Below are 21,455 nucleotides of genomic sequence, written 5' to 3'. Positions count from 1 at the left end.
TTTTTCTCTCACACTTCTCTTCACTTATTCATTTTTCCAAATTCTATATTAGGAAGGAAGACAAAAGGAAGAGACAAAAGCTTATTTCTAAGTTTTGAAACTTTTTTTCTGACTCCCCTTGAGAATCAGGATTTAAAATCATATAGATGCTCTTCCTTTTAAAGATAAAAGGAGATATTGTTACCCCACATGGTAAATAAATCATAATAAATCTAAGATGCAGAACAAGATGGGCTTTAGCAAAGGATCAGAGAGCAAGTCTGAAAAGTCGGAGGATTAGCCAATTGCTCCCTAATGTCAAGCCAAGATCCAGTAGAAATCATCATTCTGGCATCTGACAGAAGAAGTCAAAGGTCAGGATTTAATGCTGCCGCAGTCCGATTTCCCAACTTGATTGAGCAGGTGCTTAATAAGGCATGATTATTTGTTGTGTTAAAAGAGTTCAGAGCCAAGTAAGATGTAGAGTCACAAAACAGAGTGATTCTCAGCTCTATTATTCTGTTGAGAACATTGTAACCTTTTTGTTAACGACAATTATGTTGAGGTGATTACTTTATCAGAGTTGATTTCTTTGCCTAAGAAAAATATGGAATGCAAACATATTAGATTATAAGGAACTGGAAATGTCACTGATGAGTCTGCACTGATTACAAACAAGGAGAAAGAGGTTAAGGTCAGCAGAAAGAGCCCTGAATGGGTGATTAGATAAATGTGTTTCCCTTTGATTTTTAAGTGAAAATACAGTGTAAAACTGGCAGAAGTTTTCAAGGCACCGTCAGGAGTTACCCAGAAGAAGAAAGAGTGAGAGCAAAAGCAAGAATGAAGAGAGTGAGAAAGGGAGGAAGACAGAGAAAGAATTTTTCACAACAAATCTAATTAATTTTGACTGCAGGAAGTTTGAGTTAATTAGAACTTATTTAAGCATAAGAAGCATAACATCAGGGATTTAAAACACTGCTCGCCGGACCCATTTCCTTCCCCCCCCCCCCCCCCCCCCCCACTGCTTAGAAGTTGTTTGAGTCAACAAAGGTAACACTTAAACACTTCACAAAAAAAGGCAGGTGCTCAAAAATCCAAACAACTACCTAGATTTGAATTCCACCTGCCTCACTTACTAGGGGAAAACTGAATAGTGAGGCATGGTTTGATCTTTATGGTGTTTTTAAAAAAAAAATAGATTGAAAAAATAAATACTTGTTGAAAAGTTAACCAACAGTCAAGAACACTAATCTCCAAGATGGCCCACAGTAAACCATGCCTTCTGGTATTTATGCCTTTGTGTGTGTGTTTCCCCTTCATTCTGATTCTGTGTTGGCTACGTGAGTCTCATTAAAAAAAGGCGGGCAGCAGCAGTAACATTGTGCAAGTTCCAGACCTAAGCCTTAGGAAGGCCTCGCAGTTTCTCCTTCTGAGCTTTGGGAAGCCCTGAACCACCATGCAATAAATTTGGCTAGCCTTCTGGAGAGACCACAAAAAAGAGTGGCTTAGCCATTCCAGCAACTAAGACCAGCCCAGCCATACACCTCTCCCTGCTGAGGAGCCAGACTTGGGACATTCCAGCCCCAGCAGTTCTCAGACTCTAAAAGCATGAGAAACCTGAAGCAAGACGAGAGAAATGACTACACAGTCAACTCAAAGGATCTTGAGACACAACATATTGTTGTTATTTTAAGTCACTGTTTTAGGGGATAGTTTGTTATACAGTAATAGATAATGGAAAAAACCAACACATATGGACATATTGTTCAATTAGCTAGCCACTAGAAAAATGGTTATGACTGATAACTGAATTTTGAATTTTGTGTGATTTAATGTATTAAGTTTAAAAACTGAAGCAATGCAAAATAAATTTTCTGTTAAACAAAACTTTATTTTGGTAGGATGACATTTCACTTTAATGGTTTTATTGTCTATTGTATTGTTACTGGATCGTAGTTCCATCAGACATCTGCTATTTCTGGTATTACACATGAACAGACCACCAAAAGACTGTAATACATATTATTAATAATTTTATACCAGGCTGAGTTCTATGGCTCATGCCTGTAATCCCAGCACTTTGGGAGGTTGAAGCAGGAGGATTACTTGAGCCCAGGAGTTTGAGACCAGCCTGGGCAACATAGTGAGACCCCTATCTCCACAAATAATAACAAAAATTAACCAGGTGTGCTGGCAAGTACATGTAGTCCTAACTTCTCAGGAGGCTGAGGTAGGAGGATTGCTTGAGGCCAGGAGCTGAAGGCTGTAGTGAGCTATAATTACACCACTGTACTCCAGTTTTGGTTATAGAGAAAGACCCTGATACCAAATAATATTAATAACCAATTATTGATTATTAATTGATATTATTTGATATCAATCATGTTGAACTGATAATATTTTGTACATACTCGGCTAAAGTGTTATTAAAATTAATTTTATTTCTTTTTACTTTTTGAAATGTGACTTCCAGTAAATTTTAAATTACACAGGTGGTATGCATTATGTTTCTATTGAACAGACCTCTTATGGAAGAGTAAACATAGAATTATTTTAAAGTTAACTTTGTTCTTAGAATAGTTGTAGATCCCATAAACTCCACATATGTTTTCCTCTGTTACTAGCATATTACATTAATATGGTTCATTATTTAAAATGAATGAACTCATATTGATATACTATCATTAACTACAGTTCATACTTTACTCAGATTTTCTTAGGTATTACCTAATGTCCTTTGTCTATTTCAGGATCCCATCCAGGGTACCATGTGACATTGAGTCATCATTTCTGCTCAGGCTCTTCTTTGCTGCCACAATTTCAGACTTTCCTCTTTGTTGATGACTGTAGTGGTTTGAATGGTGGTCCTCAAAAAAGCTGTTTTCATGTCCTAATCTCCTTGAACCTTTCTATGAAAATGTTCTCTTAGAAGTGATTAAGGGTCTCAAGATCACCTTATTTTATTTTATCCACCCTTATAAGAGACCCACAGAAAACAGATACACACTAAGAAGAGAAGAAGCAAAGTGGCAGAGGCAGAGGCAGAGTCTGGAGTGATGCAGACATAAGTCAGGGAACGCTGACACCTAATGAAACCTAGAGGAGTTTAGGAACAGAATCTCTCTTGGTGTCTCAGGAGTGTGCACAGCCCTGCCAATATTTTGATTTTAGACTATTATTAGTCCCCACAACTGTAAGGAATTTTTTTTTTCATAAGCTACCAAGAATGTGGTAATTTGTTATGTTAGCCACAGGAAATTAAAACAATGGCCTTGAATGTCCTGATAGTACTGGTCAGGTAGTTTGCCTAGTTGCAATTTGTCTGGTGTTTTTCTCCTGGTTAGAGTGGGATTATGCGTTCTTGGGAGGAAGACCACAGTGGCACAGTGCCTCTTCTATCAAGTGTACATACTATTAGCATGATTTATCACTGTAGATGTTGATCTTGATCACCAGGGTCAGATATGTTTATCCATTAAGAAGTTGCCCTTTTTCCCCTCCTTTTCATATTGCACCTTTTGGAAGGAATTTTGAGAACTCAAAATAAGACATAATTAAATGGAAAAGAAGAGAGAGTTATAAGAGCACCCAAACAGGAAGAGCGAACACTGAGTAGCTACTGGTCAAAAAGTAAAATACATCAGTCATGACCACAGGCAAAAATGTCAGTGTCACATTCAGATAAAAGAAGAGACCTCTCTACTCCTCTGAAATGAGAAGGAATAAACAAAAGACAGGTAAAGAGACATAAATATTGAACAGTTGTTGCAAAGAAAAGATAAAGGTATCATAAAGGCCTCTTAAAGAAAGTAAAATTCAGTTCAATTATCAAATATTTATTGAGACTCACTGTATACCATACAATGTCAACCCTGAAGAATCCAATTTAGCAAGATGTAGTTTCTGTCATAAGGCATATATTATTTGAAAAAGAATATCATATGAATAAGGTAGAAAAATAAATATAACACTGTAGGGATACTTCAAAAAGGCTCTACAAAAGTGGCATTTACATCCATCTGAAACTCAAAAAAGTTTTCTAGGATCAACTGATATTTGAGAGAAAAAGCACTAACCACAAAAAGACATGGTAGCATGACCTAATAATAATTTTGAAAACAACCCTTAACTCCGTGGGTTCTGAAATGCTATTTGTCACTGACCCAGAGTTTATTGGAGTTCAAGGAATAGAATTCAAGCCAAGAAAAAATATAAACTAGAATGAAAAGTATTAATTATGTTGGGAATCAAAACTGTCAGACAAGCTTAATGTGGGAAAATTATATTAAAAATTAAAGGTATTAAAAGACTGTTCGATAAGCCTTGAATGGGAGAATGGGGTACTAGTTATTTACGTGAGTTCAATCTGTAAAGCCATTAACCTGGCAAACTTCAGTTCCATGGTCTGTGAAAACAGAAAATGGAGCTCCTACTTCAAGGAATCAAATGAAGTAAGGTATGCTTATCATACGGTCTGGAACATAGTCAACTTCCAGGAAGCATTATCATTAGTATGACCATAATTATTTGTTTAGTCATCATTTTCCTTTCCCACTATGGCTTACTGCAAGACTGCAGCCAGATTATACTCTCTTATGCCCTCCTAGGTGCCTCATACAGTGCTTGTCATCAAGAGGAAACATAAAGAAAGAGAATGGATTTTATTTAATGAAGCGGGGTTGATTGTGGCAAAGTGTAAAAAGTGGAATTAATTTAGAAGCTGATATAAACAATGTGCTTTAGACTAAATTGGTCCTATAAAAAAAGAAAAATATATATATATGTTTGAAATCATGTCCCATTAAAAGCTATTTTAATGTTCATGAATATATACATAAGCAAATACATACAAGAGAAAGCTACAATTTGCTTTGCAGCAGAACTGTGTCCTGTTCTTAATTAAATGGAAAGAATGAAAGACAATCACCAGGGATGGGGGGTTGGGATGGCTGTGGTTTGGAGGCATGGTTGGTATTTATTAGTAAAAAATGGAAGAGAAGGTGTCATAAACTTAAACTAGGGAGGTCCAATACTAACTAAGTCACAAGATTTTCTCTATGGACTGAGTTAAGCCCCTTAACAACTTCTCTGTTTTATTCTCTCCATCTGTTTTACCAGACTATTGGGAGGATTATTTAGTTAATGTTGAGGACTATGTTTATCAATTCCACAAAACGTCTGTTATTTAATGATGAGAGAACTCTAAACGACGCAGCGGGAGTATCACAGGGGTTAGCAACAGCGTTATTGTCAGTTGAGTCCTTTAGAGACCCACAGGACAAAATATGATATGCAGCTCTAGGAGCATTTGGAATTGTGTTTCAATAATTATTTCTCCTTCTAACTCCTCAAGTCAATTGGGTTTTCTACTTTGTGGGCTTGACAAGGAATTTGTTTTTTATGATGGTAAAATTTTTGAGTGGTCTCAAAATTATCCTGAAAATGATTTCTCTAAACAGAAATTACAGTGACATCATGCACTGCAAGGTGACAACCTGTCTTTGTACCTACCTATATAAGTGAATTCTTCACTTTACCTACTTATCCAAGATGCTTCTCTTTTTCTTTAGTGAAAAAAACAGTCTAATTTTTAGTAACTTGATCCTAAACCAAAGACTAGGACGCCCCCAATATATCACATTTAAATGTAATTTTCCATAGAACATAGAACACAGAGAAACTCAGACTTTGATATAATAATGTATGCTGACTGTTTCAAAAAGAAAATAATCTCCTTTGTAAATCTGCAGTTTTAAAATTCCACAATAGTTGTAATCCTGACTTAGTGAAGATGAAAATATAGCTCAATATGCTATAGCATACCTCCAATTTCCAGTTCTAGAATATTAAGTCAGCACTTTGTAATCTGAAACCAAATCTGAACCTTCCTACTTCAAAAAAAAAAGGACCATAGGGAAGAAGAATATTCCAATTCACTCTTAATCAGTGTAAAATATCTCAGACTCACAATAAAGCCTGGTAAATAAAATCTCCGCTAAAATGAAACCTCCATATGAGGTAAATCAGTTCTTTCAGGTCAGTAGGGTACCATTTGGTAAATTACCTCTGTTTCCTCCTCCCACTAGAGAATGTTATTACCTCACATATGTGGGCTAGTAATGCTCACCAAGCATCAAACTCTCCTGTATTGCTCCAAGGATCATGCGCAGTTTGAATAAGACTGAAAATATTATTAATGGGTAATTTAGACTTTAGGCCTGAGGCTAAGTTCATGCTGTTACGCGGTCAGGATATTGGCACTTTCCCTTCTTTAATTTACGTTTGCACAACAGTGACATGAACTAAGTTTGACTGTTCTTCCAGAAATCTGGGCCAAATCCCTCTTTGTGTGGCTTTAATTTGCACCCTTCATAGTATTTCTGTGTATTATACTTGCTTGCATACCAGGTTTGAATGGAATCTAAGATATGATTGAAAAGAGTTCTATTTTTATAATTCAAAATTAATCATGCCCCAGCAATGCGAACATGGTTCTCTGGGTGGTAATCCTGGAGTTAAATGTTCTCATTCGAAAACAAAAATACGCATTTGTGATCTTTATTGAAGTTCATCGTGTATACAGAGTGTGTGCTTAGCATGATTTCAGAGCATTATTCCTGTAATTTCAACTGTGCTGCATATTAATTCAGGAGCTAGATTACATGTCAGAATAATAAACAGAGCCGACATTTGATGCTTTCCAATGTGAAAGAGGGTGTGGTACTGGAGATTTCAAGGAAGGGTCAGCAAGGGCCCAAGTGAAACTTTTTAGAAAGTGAAGACTGAGAGAGAGATTCTGCAACCTGACTGCTTAATAATTCTTGTCTTTTTTCCATTTGAACTATTATAGGAGCTTATAGTAAGTAAGCTCCTATTTCTTTGAACTGAAACTCACTCCTGGAAAAATTAGGATGCCTGATTTAGGTGCTCCAACATAAATTTCACAGTTCAGCACCCTCCATTTCTGCTCATTGTTTTCTCCTATCAGTTGTGTTCTCCTTCTTATCTCCTCTTACACTCACAATGCAAATCCTGCCTCTTGCTCTTGTCTGCCCAAAAAAACCTGCTATGAGTCCTAGCATCAGTCTCAGCTGGGATCTTTATTCATGTGCCAGTGATTATCTGAATGGACTACAGGCTGAGGTTCCCCCCAACCCCCAAAAAATCAATGATTTAAATTGGTATATGTATTTGTATAGATGGTTTTCTAGGTAACATTTACATTTTAATAGTGTCCTTTAACAATTTGAACTAAAGGCAGTGCTAAGCAATTTTTTAATATGTGCTCAACATTGTTTGAAGCACTTTGTTCATACAATAATAAAGTTTCATGTATTTATCATATACAATAAGATGCTTTAAAGTATATATATGTTGTGGAATGACAAAATTCCAGCTAACTAGCATATGCATCACTACCAGATTTGTAGTGAGCACATTACATCCACTTTGCCAGAATTTTTCAAGAACATGATACATTGCTAACTATAGACAACATGTTTTACAATAGATTTCTTAAATTTATTTCTCCTACCTAACAAAGAATTTTTTTTTAATTTTTTGACCAATATCTCCTCAGCTTCCCCATCCTTCCAACACCCCAGCCCTGGTAACTACCAATCTACTCTACTTATATGAGTCCACATATGAGTGAGATCATGCAATATTTAATTTTCTATGCCTGGCTTATTTCACTTAACATAATGCCGTCCAGGTTCATCTATGTTGTTGCAAATGACAGAATGATTATGGATTAATGCTAATGATGGCTGGATAGTATTCCATTGTGTATTCATACCACATTTTCTTTGTGCATTTATCCATGGGTGGACACTTAGATTAATTCTATACTTTGGCTATCGTGAATCATGCTGTAATAAAAATGGGAGTTCCGATATCTCTTCAGCATACTGAGTTCATTTTTGGTTTGAATATAAACCTATTAGGGATTGCTGTATCATGTGGTAGTTCTATTTTAAATGTTTTGAGGGATTTTTATACTGTATTCCATAACGGCTGTACTAATTTACACTCTCACAAACAGTGTGCAAGGGTTCCCTTTTTTCCGCATCCTCTCCAACCATTGTTATCGCTTGACATTTTGATAATAGCTATTCTAACAAGTATGAGGTAATAGCTCATTGGGGCTTTAATTTGCATTTCCCTGATGACTAGCAATGTTGAACATATTTTTTTATATACCTATTGCCATTTGTACATCTTTTGAGAAATGTCTATTTCAGGTCTTTGTCCATTTTTAAATTGAGTTATTTGCTTTTTTGCTATTGAGTCATTTCAGCTTCTTGTATATTTTTGATATTAACCCCTTATCACATGTATTTTGCAAATATTTTCTTCGATTATATATGTTGTCTTTTCACTCTGTTGATTATTTATTTTGCTATACAGAAGCTTCTTAGTTTACTGCAATGCTATTTATCTATTTGGATTATTATTATTATTTTTTTTCATGATGAATCATGCAATGCAGAACCTTTAATAACAAAAGCTTTAAGGACTCAGGAAGGACAAGGTGGCCATCCAGGTTCTTCATGAGCCCATGCTTAACATTAGACTTAGGTCCTCTTGAATACCAGCTGTTTCTCTAATTCAGGTGCATAGCACTGATAACTAATAAGTTATCACAGGTAATTCAACTTAGACCAGGGAGTTCATTCAAATTGTATATTTAAACAACTTCAGTATTGGCTGATTGATTTAGCACAATAATATAGAGTTTGATTTTGAAAGGTTAAATACCAAAGGTTTAAAACATTGGATATTACAAAATAGAATCTTAAGTTACCAAAAGTCATTCATTTGGTCAAACTGATAACTCAAAAATTTTTTAAAGGAAAAAATATTATTCTGATAGAGAAGAGACCCAGCTTTCCAAACAAGACCCAAAGAAGATAACATGAGGCCAACTGATTCTGTCTCCTTTCTTTCCTTCTCCCTCCTTTTTTATAGTTTACTTAAGAAGTAAACAAAACCCTTTCATTATGTTTTGATATTACATAAAAATCCTTTTAAAAGAGAAACCAAATTTTATGTTTCCATTAGTGTATTTTTAATGATAAAGCTAGGTTTTAGTAACATTTTATAAATCTGTTCAGTTTTAATTAGTTTGACCATAAGGTAAGATTTTAATAAACCTTTTATAACCCTTTACATTTTTTTTTTTTTTCCTCAGAGCTGAACAATGTTCTAAGAAAACTCTGTTGTGCTTTTATTCCAATGTCCAATTTATGGGGGAAAAAAACAACAATAACAATCCCATTTTAACTTTAGCCACTATGTTCACACATAGAATCTCTTATAATTAACTTTCATAAACCTTCCACAACTTGTTCAAACTTTTAGCTTTAATTTAAAACAATCTTTAACTCTCTAACCTAGGCAAAAATCTACATTCTCATAGTTTCTTATAATCTCTTACAAAAACACGTTTCATTCTCCTTATACATCTTGCATGCAAACCTATTTTTCCAGTAGTCTCAATTGCATATTACAATGTTAACTCTTATCAATTTTTACTTTTGGTGAAAATATTGGTAAGTAAGAGATTTTAATTATGTACTAGGTGTGGAGTCTGGGACCCAGACAGAAATGCAGATAAGGTCTGACACTTTCCAATCTCTAATTCCACGTGTCCCAGGACTTAGCTAGCTGTAAGCAGGCAAACTATACAGTTAAGAGCCATATTAGTATTTTATGAAGCATTTAGGAGGCCTAATGTTAAATTGTATAACATTTCTGGCATAAATTCCCTTTTATAAATTATTTCACGACTTTCACAGACCATGAACAACATGTTTAGACTTTCTGACTTGCCCTAAACATTCCTCGTTTTAAACAACCACTCATTTTACTTTAGGACAAGAATTTACTATACAACATTCTTTCTTATATAAAATCTCTTTTCTGTATAACCTTCTTTTCATAGCTAGGGGGCATGGGTAATTCCAGATATCCCCAGGCCTTATTTAGAATGTAATGTCTCCAAAATAAATTGAACAATTTTCAAACGTCAAAGTAGTTTATAATCTTAAAGCATTTAGCAAACCTAATATCTGACTTGCATAATTTAGAAAAAATGTCTTTATTTTATTAATAATTTTTAAAGTTGTCTTTATTTCCCCAATATTACAAAAGTTACATGAACTAAAAGGTACTGCAGTTTTTATTTTGCTTTCAATATATTTGGTTTAAGTGCTTATTTTTGCTTAAGACAATTAATTAGAGCTCTTATATATAAACATTACACACAACATATATATAATCACACAGAGAGACAGAATAAGATTACTACAGTAGTTATAAGATTTTTCATTTCCTAGTTTTTAAGTTTCTTAACTGATTATTGGCTTTATGGTGTAGTCCTCACAAGCACAGGGCCAAGAAAGGGGTTTCTCATGCCTCTTGTTTTTCCTAAGGAGTCCTGGGTGTTAAAAGCCGGAATATCCACTTTTAACGAAGCTGACTTTTAAGCATAGCACTCTGTAATAAAGACCTTTTAAAATTTCTGATTACCTGATTTTAGGCAGGCCAAACGGCTGATATTTCTGGCTTTTGAACTTTACCAAAGGTAACCTCCCAGGTACTCAAGGAAGAAAAATTTAAGATAGACTATGGAGGAGAAGAGACTAGACAAGGTTATACAGATATTAAATGAGAAAGGAATTACTTCCTAAGCAGGGAATCAAACCCAGACCACCACTGTGAAATGGCCAGAATCTTGGTCCCTGAGCTACAGCATAGGGCGGTCTTTATTGAACTTCCCAGAAGAAGTCTAGAGTAGTTAATTTTAAGTTTCCAAAGACTTTTAACTACTCAAGATAATTTTTAGAGCTACAATATGAACTCTAAAATTCCTGTTCCCTGGAAGGCAGAGACCAACAGAAAGTTGCCACGCGGTTACAAGATCAAGCTCCCAAGGACATAAAACAAGATTGAGACCCCATCCAGTTTTTTTGTTTGTTTGTTTCAGGGACCTGCAGCAAAGTTTGTCACTGACCAACTTGCTGGGTCATGTTGAGCAGCAAGCTTATGAGTTCCTAAGCCCAGGTTTTATTCTACGGAACCCCTTTGACTCAGAAAAACGAATTCATAGCACAAATACATCAGTTTAAGACTAGCCTCCGAATTCTTTTTCTCATTAATCAAAACTTTACAGAAGAGATAAACAGTGATTTTTACCATTCATTCAACCGTTTGCATAGAGAGAGAGAAGCCAGAAATCTGACTGGTAAGAAACTCTCTTACCCTTTTGCCAGCATGCCAGACTTCTGGGTTCCCTTTTCTTGAGCAGCCCTAGTGACCCAGTTTGCCACACCGTCTCCCAGGGGACCAAACCACACTATAAAGGAAAATTATCTTTTTCCATTCTGTCCAGAGCAAAATACATTTGATAAAACATAAATTATTAGCTACTCTGCTTAGCACCCAATATCGAACAGGCAAGGCTTAAATCTGCCCTCATATGGGTCCCATCATCTTTAACCAAACCTCCGACTAGCAGTTTCTACACCTGGTGTCTGGGCAAGATAGTTGCCCTGAGTAATAGAAAAGACAAAAAAGGGCAAGAAGAGAGAGAAAAACATTGCTTGTTGCAGGGTGGAGAAGGTGAAATGCTCAGGCAGGCCAGAGAAAGACCCACCCATTTCAGCAGTACTGAAAAGTTCAGGAAGCTGCAGCTGCTGTCATGAAGGGATTTTTTCTAGTAGTCCCATAAACTCCCAAGTTTCCCCTTTTTGGGGAGGAAGAAGCTCCCCATGCCCCACTATCCTGTAGATGCCTAATTCTGTCAGTCATAGTTGTCAGCAAAGAGTGCAAAGCAGATTATTCCAAAGAGAACAGAGGTTGCCATCCTGTAGTGCCAAACCTGTTCTTAGCCAAAAGGGACTTTACCGAGAGCCCTCATTTTTTTTTTTTTTTTTTTTTTTTGAGACGGAGTCTTGCTCTGTAGCCCGGGCTGGAGTGCAGTGGCCGGATCTCAGCTCACTGCAAGCTCCGCCTCCCGGGTTTGCGCCATTCTCCTGCCTCAGCCTCCTGAGTAGCTGGGACTACAGGCGCCCGCCACCTCGCCCGGCTAGTTTTTTGTATTTTTAGTAGAGACGGGGTTTCACCGTTTTAGCCAGGATGGTCTCGATCTCCTGACCTCGTGATCCGCCCGTCTCGGCCTCCCAAAGTGCTGGGATTACAGGCTTGAGCCACCGCACCCGGCCGAAAATGTACTTCAATGCACTATTGTTCATTTGGAACATTCCACTGTAAGTTATCTTTAGTAAGATTTTGCCGTTTCTATAAGACTTCGCTGCCTCCCAGGCCTAATGTACAACCCAGAAGAAACTCAGTTTTCCAGAAATTAAGGATCCCATTTTTACCTAAAATATTGGCTTTACTCTCAGGATCTCTTGATTAACTTAGCCAGTGATTTTTTTTTTTTTTTTTTTTTCTACTTAAGCAGGCAAGAAAAATAAAACAAAGGGGGTAGAGCAAAAAATTCCCTGTGAATTTTCAAAAACCAAATTGTATAACCCCTGCATTTTCACTGCTTACTACCTTTCCTTTCTGACCCAGTCAGATGTAAGTGGCCTCTAACTGGAACCAAGCCAGTTAATTCCCAGATGAATTCCATTCCTGGACCCAGTCCAGTTTCTGTCTCAACTCCAAACCCAGTTTGGATCAGAAATTTGCTCAAAGAAACTCAGAGAGCTCAAAACACAAATCTGTGGACCTCCGAAATCCAAGAGGGAGCTTACCCATAATCCCCAGCAGCTCTGAGAGATCTATGGATACAAGAGGGTCCTGCAGGTACCTTTCGTGTTCACTCAGCGCTCCTGGGTGTCTCTAGAAGCTCCACTTCGGATTCCGCTTCTGACACCATCTGATAAAAGAATAACGTCAGCCAAATTAAATTTAAAGTTTAATTGAGCAATGAATGATTCACGAATGGGGCAGCCCCCAGAATCCGAGCAGATTCACAGGGGTGCCTCCCAATCAGAACAAATTTATAGACAAAAAAAGGTAAAGTGACTTACAAGAATAGGAAGTGAGGTGTAGAAACAGCGGGATTGGTTACAGCTAGGTGTTTGCCTTATTTGAACCCAATTTGAACATTCAGCAGTCTATGAGTGGTTGAAGTATGGCCGCAGGGATTAGCCAACACTCAGCTGTTGTTACTGGTGTATACTATTAAGTTAGGTTTTCAATTTTGCCTGACTATTAAGCTAGGTTACAGTTCATCCACAAGGACTCAAATATAGAAGTAAGGAGTGTTCTTTAATAGTTGATATATTTCTTTTTATGCCAGTGCAATGTTGTCTTGGTTACTATAGCTCTGTAATGTATTTTGAAATCAAGTAGTGTGATGCTTCCAGCTTTGTTCTTTTTCCTCAAAATTGATTTGGCTATTTGAAATATTTTGTGGTTCTATAAAAATTTGACGATTTTTTTTCCTACTTTTGTCCTTCATTTTGTTAATGTGATGTATCATATTTATTAATTTATATATGTCGAACCATTCTGGAATCCCTGGTATGAATCAATGATAAATGATATTTTAAATGCGCTATCGAATTTGGTTTGCTGACATGATGTTAAGGATTTTTGCTTCTATGTTAATCAGGGATATTGGCCTGTAGTTTTCTTTTTTGTATAGTTTCCTTGTGCCTGGTTTAACGTATAGTTTCCTTGTGCCTGGTAAAGCTGACCTTGTAATATGAATATAGAAGTAGTCTCCCCTCCTCAAATTTTTGAGTGAGCTTAAGAAGAGTTAGTATTATTTCTTCTTTAAGTGCTTGATAGAATTCAGCAGTGAAGCCCTCCAACTCTGGCCTTTTCTTGATGGAAAGAATTATTACTGATTCAATCTCCTTACTCGTTATTGGTCTATTCAGATTTTCTGTTTCATCATAATTTATTTTGTTAGGTTGTTTGCATCAGCAATTTATTCATTTCTTCTAGGTTATCCAATTTGTTGGTGCATAATTGCTCATAATAGTGTCTTATGGTCCTTTGTATTTCTGTTGTATCAGTTGTAATGTCTCCTTATTTGTTACTGATTTTGCATTTTTGAGTCTTCTTTTTTGTTCTTTGGGCCAAAGGTTAATTGATTTTATCTTTTCAAAGAACCAACTTAGTTTTTTAAATATTTCTTTTAATTTTTCTAATCTCTATTTCATTTATCTCTGCTCTGATCTTTATTATTTCCTTCCTTCTATCCACATTGGGCTTAGTTTGTTCTGGTTTTTCTAGTTTCTTGAGATGCAGTGTTAGGTTGTTCATATGAAATCGTTTTTCTTTTCTCATGTAGCTATTTATTCCTATAAAATTCCATCTTTGAATTTCTTTTGCTGTGTCCCACAGGTGTTAGTATATTGTTTCCAATTTTATTTGTCTCAATAATTTTGTTAAATTGTCCTTTAAATTTCTTTATTGACCCATTAGTTCAGTAACATGCTGTTTAATTTCCAAGTATTTATGAATTTTTGAATATTCTCCTGTTATTGATTTCCAGTTTAATATTGTTGTAGTCAGAAAAAATATATTATATAATTTCAGTCATTTTAAATCTGTAGGACTTGTTTTGTGGCCTAAAATATGATCTATACTGAATAATGTTTTATGTGCCGTTCAGAAGAATTTGTACACTGCAGCTGCTGGATAGAATGTTCTGTATGTGTCTGTTAAGTCTATTTAGTCCAGTGTATAGTTTAGATCTGATGTTGGTTTACTGTCTGAATGATCTGTTCATTGATGAAAAAAGGGGTTTTGCATTCTATCTCTCCCCTTAGATATATTAATATTTTATTTACATATTTAGGTGTTCTGATGTTCAGTGGATATATATTTATTTATAACTGTTATAGCCTGTGGAAGAATTGACCCCTTTATCATTATGTAATAATCATCTTTGTCTTGCATTACAGTATTTGACTTAAAGTCTATTTTATTTAATATAAGCATATAATCATAGCCACACCTGCTCTCTTTTGGTTTCCATTTGTATGGAATATCTTTTTTGCATCCTTCCACATTTTTATGTGCACTCTTACAGGTAACATGAGCCTCTTGTAGGCAGAATATAGTTGGGTCTTGTTTTTATATCCATTCAGCCACTCTGTGTCTTTTGGTTGGAGAATTTGGTCCATTTACATTCAAGATAACTATTAATAGGCAAAAACTTACTACTTCCATTTTGTTAATTGTTTTCTGGCAGTTTCATAGATCATTTTTGTCTTTCTTCCTCTCTTGGTGTCTGCCTTTATGGTTAAGTGATTTTTCTCCAGTGTTATGTTTTTATTCCTTGATTTTTATTTTTTATGTATCTATTATAATTTTTGTTTTGTGGTTTTCATGAGGCTTAAAAAAAAAAAACTGTTGTAGTTTTAACAGGTTATTTTAAGCTGATAGCAACTAACATTTGGTCACACACAGACGCACACACACCAAAAACAAACAGACAAATAAACAAACAAAATCTTCTACACTTTTACTCTACTTTCCTCACCCCAACATTTTTAATTTCTAATATCACAATTTAAGTGTTTTTACTAATGTTTATTTATATTAATGTTTTTATATCACACATCCTTTAATAAATTATTGTTGCTATTGATATTTTTAATAATTTTATATTTTAATCTTCATACTAAAGATACAAATGTTTTATATACCACCATTAGAGTATTAGAATATTCTAAATTTGGCTGTGTATTTACTTTTACCAGTAACTTTTATACCTTATATGTTTTTGTGTAACTATTTATTATTTTTTTTTCTCAGTTTCAAGAATTCTCTTTAGCATTTTTCAAAAGACAATTCTAGAGATGAGGAACTCCTTCAGGTTTGGTTTATCTGGGAAAGTCTATGTCTCCTCCTCTTCCTTCTCCTTCTCCTTCTTCTTATTTCTTCTTCTTATACTTTGTTGCTTTCAGGATCTTCTCTTTGTCATTTACTTTAGACAGTTTGATTATAATATGTCTTGGGCTAGGTTTGTTTGAACTGAATCTGGTTGAAGTCTAATGACCTTCTTGTATTTGAATAGTTACATCTTTCCAGGTTTGAAAATTTTTCTACTACTATTTATTTAAATAAGCTAATTATATTTTTACTTTTTTCTTGTTACTATTACAGTCCTATGATTCAAGCATTTGTTCTTTTGATGCCGTCCTACAAATCCCATAAGCTTTCTTCATTCACATATATATGTATATATATGTGTGTGTATATATAGAGAGAGAGAAAGAGAGAGTTGGCACAACAGTAATTGTGGTTTTGGGGCATTAAAAATAACGGCAAGGGCCAGGCATGGTGGCTTATGCCTGTAATCTTAGCACTTTAGGAGGCTCAGGTGGACGGATCACAAGGTCAGGAGATCAAGACCATCCTGGCTAACATGGTGAAACCTCATCTCTACTAAAAATACAAAAACAAAATTAGCTGGTTGTGGTGGTAGATGCCTGTAGTCCCAGCTACTTACGAGTTTGAGGCAGGAGAATGGCATGAACCCGGGAGGTGGAGCTTGCAGGGAGCCGAGATCACACCACTGCACTCCAGCCTGGACAACAGAGTGAGACTCCATCTCAAAAAAAAAAAAAAAAGTAAAAAACGTAATGGCAAGAATATATATACTATATGTATTTCTGACTTCATATGGTCATTCACACATAATATTTCTATCAATTTTGAATTGCATATATGACAATGATCCCATAAAAATATAATGGAACTGAAAAATTAAGTGATATCATAGCCATCATATAACACCATAGTGCAATGCATTACATACATATTTGTGGTGTTTCTGGTGTAAGCAAACCTAATGTACTGCTAGTTGTATAAAAGGATAACATATTCAATTATGTTCTATACATAATGCTTGATAATAATTATAAACAATCATGTTACTGCTTTGTGTATTTGCTATACTATAGTTTTGATAGAGTACATGTTTTCTACTTACTTAAACAAGTTAAATGTATAAAACAGCCTCAGGCAGGTCTTTTATAAGGTATTCCAGAATAAGGAATTGTTTTCATAGGAGATGATAGCTGCATTGCCTCTGATGATGTTACAGTGGGTCAAAATATGGAGGTGGAAGGAATCATATTGATTATTCTGATTCTGTGTAGTCCTAGGCCACTGTTTGTGTTTGTGACTTAATGTATAACAAAAAGGATGGGAAGTAAGTTAAAGTTAATTTATTATTAAAGAAACACATTTTTAAAAAATACATTCAGAATAGACTAAATGTACTCTTTATAAAGTCTACAGTAGTTCATAATAATGTTCTTCACATTCACTTACTTCTCACTCATGTCTCACACAGAGCAACTTCCATTCCTGCAAGCTCTACTCACAGTAAGTAATTTATACAAGTGTACCAGTTTTTATCTCTTATATTTTATTTTTACTATACCTTTTCTATGTTTAGGCACAAATAATTACCATTGTTTACAATTGCCTACAATATTCAGTACAAAGCATGCTGTACATGTTTATAGCTTAGGAGCAATGTGCTACACCATATAGCCTAGGTTTGTAATAGTCTATACCATCTAGGTTTGTGTAAGCACATTATATGATGTTTGCACAACGGCAAAATCACCTGACAATGCACACCTCAGAATGTATCCCCATTGCTAAGTGACACATGACTGTATTTTCAAATAATCTGTCTTTGAGTTTCACATATTCTCTCTTCTACTTGGTCAATCCTGCTCTACTTAATTTCTCTTACATTTTTTTATTTCATTCGTTATATTTTCTGGGCCTAGAATTTTTGTGCTTTTAAAAATTATTATTATTTTAATCTATTAAATTTATCTTTCTGATAACTCATTGTTTTTCTCATTTTATTGAATTGTTTCTCTATATTTTCTCAAAGTTCCAACATCTTTATTCATTCCTCCAGGTGAATTCTGAGGTGGCGGCCTGTCTCATATCCCACTTCTAAGAAAATCAGTCCTATCTGTGACTTATATCGTAAGACCCTTCTCCTTTGGAGTCTTGACTAATTGGTTCGGGGTGGGGAATTGATTAAGGTTTAGCCAATCAGACTAACACTTTGAGTATGAGGATTGAAGGATCAGAGAAGGAATTAACTAGCTTTGTGGAGCACAACAGAAAAAATAGTCAAGGAGAACCATGTATTAAAAGCAGCATTTTTTGGCTGTCCATTTGTGAGTTGATGAATAAAGGGAAGTCAATCTGTAGGAAGAAAAAAGAAATATAGCAAGTATCTTCAGGAAGATAAAGGTGAGATTCTCTCTTATCCATGAAAGAGATAGAATAAGCTTCTTATTTACTTTCAATTATTTCCACACCTGGCTTTCATTTTGTATGTTTGTTTAACAGGATACTATATATAAAGTTTCTTTTCTGTGTCTGCCATATATACATACCATATGTGTCTACCAAGAAAAGTTTCTTTCCTAGCGCTCTCTTGAATTTTCTTGTTCTCTCTCTCTGTTTTACTCTCTTGGTATCTGAAATTCTCTCTCTCTCTCTCTCTGATTTCCTCTGCTTCCTTTGTCTTTCTAGCATTCTGTCCCTCCTTCCCTTTTAGTCTTTCTTTGGTAATCTCTATTTCTCTCTCTTCTTTCCTTTACATAACTATTTCAGCTTCAATTTCTCTAGATTTATTCTTCTTGAAACTACATGGTACAATGAAGTTTTTAAGTACATTGATAATACGAATGGACACTTCACATTTATTTAAACTTAAGTAAAAATGTTGTTTTGGGGGTGGGTTCCTTTGTGCCCCTTAAATCAAACTGTTTACCTAAATGTACCTAAGAACATAATTTGTGGTAAAGCTTTCTAAAATACTGGTTATTAAAGTATATATTTTCTGTAGAAGCTACGCTCAAAAAAAAAAAAAAAAAGAAGAAAAAGAAAGAGAGTCTATCCTGGTCTATTTTGAAGAATAGTGTAAACTGTTAGCAGAGCTATGATGTACTTTCAGATGAAAGAATGGAAATTGTGAACTCTGAGAGGCTTGGTGGTATTACTGCAAAATCATTTGCGTACTGTTAAGCGACATACTGATGGAGGCACCAGTTTCTTAAACAGTATTCCCTTGATATTTCCAACTTGCCCAGTCTTTTCACAGCTTCCTTTCTGAAATTATGGAGTAGATGAGAGGTAGAAAATATAGAAATTTGGATTGAAATATTTCATTTGGGAATTTGTAAAATAGAAAGAAGTGTGAGCTCCTCCAGTTCCTTTATGGTCTGAGTAGCAGATAGAACAAATGAAATCTCACCTTCTGTATGGAGCTGAAGTTTCACATGTGGTCATTACAATGAAATTCAATGCTCACCTCTCTAAAATAAGTAATTATCTTAAATATTCTAAGGTTATTATCATAACTTTATCCAAATTGAGTACTCTGTTGATTTGGTTCACTTGGATTATATATTATTTTAAAAACATACATTAATTTTAAAGAGTTTATAATATTACATGTATACATTAAAGTATAATAAGAAAACCAACTTTTGGATCTGCCAACCAGTTTAAAAAATAGAACACTCAAATATAATGTACTCTAAATATAATTTTACTCTTTCTTTTTCAATCCATTTTCTTCTTTTGTTTCCCTTCAGCTTCTTTATTTTTCCTGCCTAAAATGTCAGTGCAAGGAAGAATTTAAATGAATACTATTTTGTTGGTTGCAGTGTTTTATCATTAATGATGATGTTAACTCTATTTTTATTTTTGATGCTCTTCATCAGATTCAAAAAATATTTTTATATTTCTGGTTTATTGAAATTTTTTGTCAAGAATAAAAATGGAATTTGCCAATTGATTTTTTCTACATACACTGGATTACCATATATAATTTTTCCTTTATTCTGCAACAGACACTAACTATAATTCTTAATTCCTGATCTAAAAATTCTCATGGGAGAGAACTGATTGACCTAGGGTCAGGAATGAACATGAGTCCAGCCAATTGTAACGCAGGGCAGGATATAGGTCAGGTTCATGTAGATCATTGCCCAGACAGTAGGGACTATGGTTAAAGACCCAGTAATCAAGAATGTGGCATATTCTATAGTATCTATAGCATATATTGGGTAGGGGTAGTAAAAAGCTGATTGCTACCTGTTTTATATCTTTTATTTATATTCTAATTTTATCATATGAGTTTGGTAGTCCCCCATCCTATGATAAAAGGCAGTTGTTACATAAGTTAATAAGAGGTAAATGCAAAATGTCATCAGTATTTACTAAATGACTTCTGTAAGCCATAATGAATAAAATTAGAATCAACAAACCATGAGAAAACCATAATTTTTAAAGTATTTTTATGTTTCTTCATATTTTACTATTGAAAGGTGTCTTCTTGCTAAATTAAGGCCGAATGTCAAACTAATTTATATTTAATTCAATACTCTCAGCTTACTTAGGAGATGATTACAAACAGGATATTTCATTTCTCATTATATATCTTGGCACAATACCAAGTCTGACATTAATTGACAGTTATTCTGACTTAAATAAATCAGCATTTTTAAAAAAGTACTCAGTGACAATGTAATAAATGGGTTTGGGCCTGGATGATGAACATACTATCAGTATAGCAGAAAAAAATGAGGGGGAATTATATGAGTTTTGGTGAGGTGGAATAACAAAGAATAATGAGAAAAAAGCACAACAAAATTTGAAAGTCAATGATTTGACTTCCTATGCTGGCTTAATGGGTTGGGGACATTTTCTATCTATCAAATAGTTACAAAATAAAATCAAGTATTACTTATTAACTTAGGAAGCTAAGGTTGTTTAATGTAATGCAATAACATACTGGAACTTTGCTTTAACTGTAAGTAATATTTGAATAGTTATTAGCCTTTCATTCATTTTAGTTTAGAAGGAAATTTTCAAAAAAAAATTACTCCTTGGAAAGGCAGATTGTGCGACTCTCTGTAATACATAATGGTTCATGTATTCAGTTCACCTACTTGGTGATATAAGCTGTGAAAGAATATTTTGGTCAAATTTTTACTGGAAAAACATCTACTCCTTGTATATGGAGAAATTGAATGTACAAATAGACAATGGCCAGAACATAAATGATGATAAAACTCTGACCCACAATCTGAGCCAACCTGCAGGGAAGTCAAATCGGACTTCTGCAGCACTCACCCCAGAGTGAACAGGTTTTCTTCAATGACTGTCAGCTTCCCTAAATTTTTGCCCTGCTCCCAACTTAGGATCAAGTAAAAGTCAAATACACTCCCTAAACCAAATGACAGGAGGTCGCACTTCTAGCTAATCCACTTCCAGCTTCCCCATGCCAACAATCTCTAATCAGAGCATACCTAAAGCCTTTTTATTATTATTATTTATTTATTTTTCTTCACTACAAAGCTTTCCACTCTGGTAAATCCCTTGAGTCTCTGACAAGTCCAAGTGATGGTGCCAAGAAGGGCAGATCACAAGGTCAGGAGATCGAGGCCATT

General features: G+C 34.8%; 1 long non-coding RNA gene across 1 annotated transcript; it reads left to right on the top strand.

Annotated features, from left to right (window-relative positions):
- The first annotated feature begins 13,029 nt into the window (after positions 1-13,029).
- Positions 13,030-17,984, top strand: LOC126951259 (uncharacterized). Its single transcript, XR_007724405.1, has 3 exons — positions 13,030-13,249; positions 17,315-17,346; positions 17,900-17,984. It is a non-coding gene; the product is annotated as an uncharacterized LOC126951259 (long non-coding RNA).
- Positions 17,985-21,455: the final 3,471 nt, after the last annotated feature.

The sequence above is a fragment of the Macaca thibetana genome, chromosome 3, assembly GCF_024542745.1.
Source record: "Macaca thibetana thibetana isolate TM-01 chromosome 3, ASM2454274v1, whole genome shotgun sequence".
NCBI lineage: Eukaryota > Metazoa > Chordata > Mammalia > Primates > Cercopithecidae > Macaca > Macaca thibetana.
This window is presented reverse-complemented; position numbering and strand designations above follow the sequence as displayed.